This window comes from Rhipicephalus microplus, chromosome X (genome assembly GCF_043290135.1).
Source record: "Rhipicephalus microplus isolate Deutch F79 chromosome X, USDA_Rmic, whole genome shotgun sequence".
Taxonomy (NCBI): Eukaryota; Metazoa; Arthropoda; class Arachnida; order Ixodida; family Ixodidae; genus Rhipicephalus; species Rhipicephalus microplus.
Genome location: NC_134710.1, coordinates 365844048 through 365852326, shown reverse-complemented (window position 1 = coordinate 365852326; position 8279 = coordinate 365844048).

Below are 8279 nucleotides of genomic sequence, written 5' to 3'. Positions count from 1 at the left end.
CTTCTTTTAAACTATAAAACTGCAGGTGCGCCTTTTTCTGGTTACACCTCGTATATTTTTCCAGTGGTGATGTGCTCCATATATATATATATATATATATATATATATATATATATATATATATATATATTGCTAACTGGAGAAACAAGGCCTCTTTACGTTAGGTGCACATCAGGTGGGAAGAGTACTTCTATTACTTGCCAAAATTGTAGCCCCTTCAGGTGGGAATCATAATGCACTGTTGATGTGTCAAATTCACATAGCATAATTCCAAGGCACTCGATCAATATCCAAGGAAGAAAATAATGTTCTTTTGCGTGCGTTTCAGCAACTCATAGTATATTGTATGTAAATGAATACTTCATCATTCTTGGCTGTCATGTTTTATGGAAGCACATGTGCTTCGTTATTAACAAAAAAAAAAACACGCACGCTCATGCCACTGCAGTGGCGTGAGCGTGCGTGTTTTTTTTGTTATTAACGATTTGCCCTACGCATTCACGTTTCTTCTTTTTTTGTGTGTCGTACTGCTCGTATCGCGCAGCCTACCGTTTTAGGCACACGTAAAAAAAGTACATAAAAAAGAAGCGTTCCACGCCGAAATTCGCGTTCGTAACGAGCTGGGCACCGACAGGGTGCCCTACGACACCCACACACTCCGCAACACCTTACCAACCATTCGCTGCGATGTTGTTGGGAATTCGTGTGGTCGTTGCATGAATATAGCGCGTGCGTGCGTGCGCACGCGCGTCTGTGTGTTAGATCACGGCAACTGCATATGTTGTATGATTCAGTCACCATAACGCAACTGACGACCCCCGCTCTTCCCACACGTCAAGCAGCAGCAAGTGCTGTTAACCCGTACTGTGCTGTGAATGCAAAACAGATTCGAATAGGTCGCGTAGATAGCTAGCCCGACACATGATACGATAAGATTTGCGTCACATATTCGACGTCTACACGCACGCGTATGACAGCGGTATCCGCAGCAGCTTCGTCATACGTACGGATAGCACCGCATCGGACGTCACGTCTGACAGAGAAACTTGATCGGTAATTTTTTCTCACTTAAATAGTCTACCTTGCACAACTTCAACCAACAATTATGCATATCAACGAGCTGTGCATAGTTTAATGACGAAAAGATAGTTCTAATGTTGTGCACGGCACATATATTACTCTCTAACTTGAAAAATCGGCGCGTCAATTGGGGCCAGAACAGCGCCAAAAAGCAACAGACGCAGAAATTGGCTCATATTCTAATGTTATGACATCGTGATGTTGACTTTTCAGCTGACGCCGGCAATAACGGTGAAACGGCGGGCCAATATTACCGGTCTTATTGGATGGCTCCGCCCATAGTGGCTGCTACTTGTACAACCTGGCCCGATGTGTCCGTTCTAATAGGCCGGCACAGCCTATATGGGCGGAAAGTTCTGAAAGCTGGCCCAATATAACCGATCTAATAGACTGGCATAGCCATCATTGGCGGAATGTTGTTAATGCTGGTCCAACATAGCCGTTCTATTCGGCTGGCACAGCCAATATTGGGGGTACGTTGTCAAGGCTGGTCCAACGTCGCCGTTCTATTTGGCTGGCACAGCCAATCTTGGCGGTACGTTGTGAAAACTGGGCCGTTCATGGGCCAGGCAATGCCGATCTATCCCCAATATTGGGCCAACCTTCTGTGCTGCCTGGGTAGCATTCGCACGACAGGAAAGAATTCATGCTAGAAGCGAGGATTTTGTCATTGCTCGATTTAGGCTTCGGTCGTTTCATGAATCGCTCCGCGTGGACCGAAGCAGGGTGGGTGACGTACAGTGGCGTATAGTACGTGATCGCCGGGGTCGAATCGCGATTTCATTCGTCGCTCGAATACACCTCTGGACGCCAAACAATTCACATGCTCACACAAAAAAGAACACTTTGTAAATTACAAAGCATTTCGGCAAAAACCTATGACCATTAGACTGCACCATATCTTGTTTTTTTTTTCAATAAGGAACCACGTGATTGATGGGAGGGTAAAAGGGAGAGGGGCCACAGCTGTGGTGGCGCAACTATTGCTATGCGCCACTGTGCCATCACGTGATTGCTTATAGAGAGTTAGTAGGAGAGGCCATAGTTAGCACCGATCTAGGGCTCGGACAGATGGGCGCGAATGTAAGACATTAAAGACTGCCACCTTGAAAAAACAAAAACGAGCAGATTAACACAATATAAACACAAGGTAAACGCAGGCGTAATCAACAGTGCGCAGTTTGTACAGCGTTTGCTTTGTGTACAATTGGCTCATTGTTTTCGCTGTGCTCGATCATCGAGGTTTGCTGTCAGTACATCGGAAATTACCTGGGAATCCAAGCTGGACCCAGGTGTACTCCGAGTCGTTCTCGTCGTAGCAGTCCTTCACGCTCAGCTTCTCGTTCAAGTCAGTCACCATAGTCGTTATGTCGTGAATGTTCGCGTAGAAGTAAAAGTAAGGCTGTAGGGAAACAAGAAAACAAAATTACACCAGCTCTCTCTTAACGGAAGCATGTGTAGATACATAGCAGCGGGTGCTAACGCTAACACTGGCGGCGGCGTTGACGCTGGCGCTCACCGCGATTTTGCACAGGAGAAAAAACTTGGGAGGCGCAAAGCTCGCAGTGATGGACCGGTGTTTCTTATTGAAACATGCCGATCACTGCTAATGGGCAGTAAGTGGCACAAGACTTTGATTGGACACAGGGACCCGCTGTCCGCTTTTAGCTAACGCTCCCGCTATGATTCTTTATTGTTCAGCAACGGACAGAAAAAATCTCCCACTGGTGCTATCTTGGAAGCGGGGCTGGAGTTTATGAGTGCCACTTGTGCCCTCCTTGAATCGTGTCCCCTGGCCACTTGTAGATCTTGCACGGCGATTACTCACTCACTCATATACACTCACTCACTCATATACACTCACTCACTCACCTACACACTCATTCATTCACCTACACGCTCACTCACGCACACACTCACTCACGCACACACACGCAATCTCACTCACGCACTCACATACATACACACTTACTCACATACATACACGCTCACTCACATACATACACACTCACTCACATACATACACACTCACATACATACACAGTCACTCACATACACACGCACTCATGCAAACACTCGTGCACAGGCACAGGCACACGCAAACACACTTGCACGTGCACACGCACACGCAAACACACATACACAGACACACACATACACACTCACGCGCACACGCAAACGCATACACAGGAACACACATATATACTCACAAGCACACGCAAACACACATACACAGGCACACACATACATACTGACGCGCACACGCAAACACACACACACTCCATTTGATTCCCTTTTATTGTTATTAGCCCTATTGTATAAAATCATTCGCGAATAACGAAACTAAAGCCCATGTAATATCATGATCAGTACCGCCTAGAACATTAATTTTGCGTTTACTCAACCACTACTTCTAATGCACTGATATTTGTCCACTGGCTTTGTCGGCCGGGGCAGGGAGCGGGGGGGGGGGGGGGGGTTGAGACATGCCTCTTTTTTTGTGCCAAATTGATTTTTTTTTAATTTTGCACGCGTATATACACGCACATATATAACCGTAAGCCCTATCATACAGTAATTACGGTTGAACAATACATTTCTGTTCGTTGAATGCTGGAAGAACGGAATAAGGTATCATGAAAAACGCATTTTTCTACTGGGACATTTGAGAGGTAATTTCAGTGTTGCAGCTCACATTGCTCACGACTATGCACTATACCTAGACGAAGGCAGAATCACATCAGTATGAATATCATATAAAGATTCGTCCGCATTTATTGCGACAGAGATTATATGCTCCCTCATGGTGAGTTCTCGCCGTCACCGTCATGTTCCTTAAAAAGTCAAAATTGATGAAATCGCTCCGCACATCAAATGTGCTGCGTGCGAGTAATGAAAGCGTGCGAGAGCTGGCTACGAATGTGGGTGAGGCAGATAGATAAGCAAGCGGGCCGTCTCCGTCGCACATGGGGCGCGTGCGATAACATCGACCTACGTGTGAAGCCTGCCGTCGATGGCTGTGATTGATTTACATTGACGGGGTACCAACACAAAAATTTTAGCCTCGTGTTTTTCTTGCAGCAATGTGTTTCTGGGAGCCAGTTTGTCATAACACGAGACACCATTTTCTGCAACGCACGACCGAAAATTACAGGCTCGTTATTCCCAACCAGTGTCAGATTTGGTTTAAAAAAAAACGCCACACCACCGGGTGCAACTATCACCGCCTAGCGGGTGGAACGCTAGACCATGTCCGCACACAGAACTGTGGCACACTTCTGCGTGGTTCGCATCAAGAAGTTTTTTTTTTAAAATAGGAAACAGGACAGTAACGTCATCAAATACAAAACTTTCAACTCGTGCGCCGCAGAAACGGACTCGCGAGCAGATGCCGAGTATTAGCAAATGCGAAGAAAGAAAAACGGTGGATATGACGTCGTCATAACTTGTTGCAGCATGGTCACGTCGGGGATGTAGGGAATTCTCAGTGGTGCCCTTTGAGGGTGTGAACAGCACGATGCAGTTTATCGCTCAGGCAATCTTCAACATTCATTTAAAATACATTGCAAGCTATATTCACTGTTGATGTTTCGCAGATGATATACGCCTGTTCACGGGAATCAATAGCGCAAGCTATCTGGGCCGCGAAATTTTTGTGTCAGTATTTCTTTAATAGACTTGCTGTGAAGGGCATAGGCATGCACAGGGTTCTTCTTCAGGGGGGGGGGGGTAGGTTTATCGCAACGCCCCCCTCCCCTATTAGGTCAATGTAAGAGACCAACTTTATGCCCTGCCTGCCCGTGTTGCAGCACCCTCTCCCTATCATGTCAAGTTGTGGAGCTCCCCGGGCTCTCAGCTCTTTTACTTAACTAGAGGTCGGTGGCTCCCTCGCCACATCCCCCCCCCCCTCCTCACTTCAAACGGGTGGCGCGTATTTTTTTGCTGGTTGTTCCGTGAACTACAATGATACAGCGATTGGGGTGGCAGAATATTCTGTTCATATGGCTTCCCTTGATGAAATAACAGAAAATTGCGAGAAGTTTGCACTAAGTTGCACAAGACTTGGCACAACGAAGCTGGTTGAACCTCAGATCGTCGCGTTGCAGCATGGTAACCACACGCAGCGCCGGCGGCGATTGGGCTCCGCGTGCTTGGCCGAAGAAACAACGGCCGCCAAGAGACGGCGATGGGCGGATCCGCTTGCCAGTATGAATGCGTTAAGGCCGTGTCGCCGAGCCACGGTGTAGGAAACTGGTGGTTGCTACGGCAACAGCCACTCCACGGCGAGGCTTGCGTATCCTTAATACAGGCGGCACGCAGCTGTGGCGGTTGCTATGGCAATGGCGCAGCAGAGGTGTTTTTGTTAATGGACTTTTTAATTCCAGCTTTAATGGCTTCGGCGTTAGTAAGTCATACTTGGACGACCACATAGCAAGTATATAAACGACTAAGAAGACTACATGGAGGCATGCCAAACCCAATCGCTAACGTTGTTGTTAACGCCGTAGGCGAGCATGGTGACTTGAACAGGTAGGTTTCTATGGTCGACAGCGGTATCCAGAATGTAATCGTCCTCCTGCAATGGAGATGTAGAGAAGTAAGAAAAAAAAGAGCGAAAGATAATAGGTTCAGTATCAGGTCTGGTTCAACATTTTGGTAATGTATACCTCGTAATTCTAGCGTGTAAAAATACGGATTACTGCGTAACAATACGAAGGGAATATATGTAAGAGAAAACAAACATATCGTATTGGGAGGTAGCTTAGAAATGGCACCCTTCGTACAGAATACTTCCAGTTCTTGCAGTTTAATGGGCTCTTGCAGCCAGCCTTGGCTGATCGTCGAAGTTGTAGCTGGCCAAAGCCTTTCTCCCACTAAAACCACCCAACCAAACCTGCTTAGAGATGGCATAAATAAGTTTCCATGCGCAGGTAACTGATAATGCATTACTCACTGATTAATAAATTTGGGGGCCATATTTCTTTCGGGCGCAAGATTAATAAATACTCTCGTCGCTGCGCACTTACCGTAAGGAAGCCGTAGGTGAGCACAGCATGCCCGAGGTTGGCATTTCCCACTGACAGTGGGCCCGTCACCTCACCAGCTCGAAGACGTGTACAGGCATTCCATGGACCTCATGCTGCACAAGATCAATCAATCAATCAATCAATCAAGCAAGCAATTAACCAATCAATTAAGCAATTGATCAATCAATAATCAACCAATCAATCATTTAGTCAACCAATCAAATAATGAATTAGCCAAATAATTATTTAGTCATCATTTAATAAACTGATTAAATATTAAACATGTAGGCAATTAGTTATTTAGTTATTATATTTAAATCAATAATCCATCATGTAGTCGATTAGTTATTTAGGTATTTATTTCTTAAATATTTAAATACTTGAATAAAATAATCAACAATAAATTATACAGTCAATCAGTAAATAATTTATTATTCATTAATTAACTGATTAATTACTCACTCATTATCATTGATTTACTGGTGATAGCTGTGCTTTGTATCACTATCGCAGTCTCTGAAAACATGATCCTATTCATAGTGTAGGTATTTCTAGCCTCTAGGAGACTTTGTTATGCACGTGTGTTGTCTTTACTGAAATCCATCTATTCGAATGCGTGACATTAAAATTGAAGGTAAGGTCAGCAATCAACGAATTTTCACGCTCCACTTTTGGAGTGTGAAACGACTTCACTTTTGAAATTTGAATGCTACATATTTTGAAACAAATCGAATGCTACATATTTTGAATTGGTACAAATTTATGAGACAGACAATATCACCTGAAAGGCAGATTGATACAATTGTGCACGAATGGGCACAAACTTCAGAACGACATCATAAGCCGGACAGCCATTGGCCCTGATTATGGCCTCCGAGATAGCCTCCGGCAATACGCCATAGCAACGGCACATTGCCGGAGGTAATCGCTGAGGCCACGCCCTTACGCCCTAGACCATAAGTTACTTAAATCGCCGAGGCAATTAACTGCTGCACCCTCGGTCACCTGGGTACGGCCTCGTTTTGTTCATCTGTAGTCTATTGAAAGTTAGGCTATAAGCCTCGAGGTTCGAGGCTTGTAGCCTCGAGGTTTATTCTTCGTGGTATTAGCATTTACGATGCCGAGGTAGCTGGCGTTCTTGAGGATGTCGTATGTAGGCAGTATCGTCTGCAACAAGTTGACTTCGTTCTTGTCCGGAAATTGAACGGTGGGTGCCACGTCGTCTCGGGCTTCGATTTTGCAGCCAACGAGGCCGTTGGTGTCCACGTAACTGTATATGTGACCTGTAAGTACAACAACATGGATGTTTTAAAACATGCCTGCACCGTCTCCACGTCTGTCCGCTGTCACACAGGGACAGGCCTCACCACTAGGGGCACTCACGCTGATAATAATGGTGACAATGCATCCAGCCTGGTGGTGCACGTCTTGGCTCATTATGAGGGAGCTCATAGCCTCTACCCATACGTCCATAATGCTCGGAATGGCGGCAATGATAATTATGCTAATGCTTATAATGATGATAGTGCTAAAATGATGCCGATGATGATGCACGTGAGCTGGACATCCAATCACACACGCTGGCGCACTTACTGGTTTGCAGTCCGGTGGTTTTCACTGCGTGGAGCTGGACCAATTTTGTCGTGGCTTTTATTTTTCACCATACTTTCATTTTTTGGCATGAGTTAAAAACCCATCACGCATCTGGATTAGTAATAGCAACCGCTGTGAACGTTCACCTCGTCACACCTGAGTGTTTGTAAGAGGATTGACAACTCAACCGTAGCACCAGAGGTTAATTCATTGCAGTCGCACTTACAAGGACACCTTGAATGACAAGCTTCCGTCGCTTTCATGTCTTGTCTAAAGTCCCGATTGTGAAAGTATGTCGTGGCACGAGCGAGGTACGCCGCGAGCTCAAAGGCAGCGCATCTTCGCGTATTGAGTAAGAAAGAGGAACGATTGATATATAGGTTGTTTTTTTTTTCGATGTGGTGGAGGAGGGCGATGTGATGTCGACCAATGGAATGACCTGATCGGTCCTAGTCTTGTGTTTGTACACTTGAAAATTAAGGGGGATCAGGGACATTAGGTGAGATTAGGAGGGACAATGCATGAGGCAATCGCGCCGTAAAGGGTCGAAGAGGCGTAGGTGAAACACGCGTCGAACAT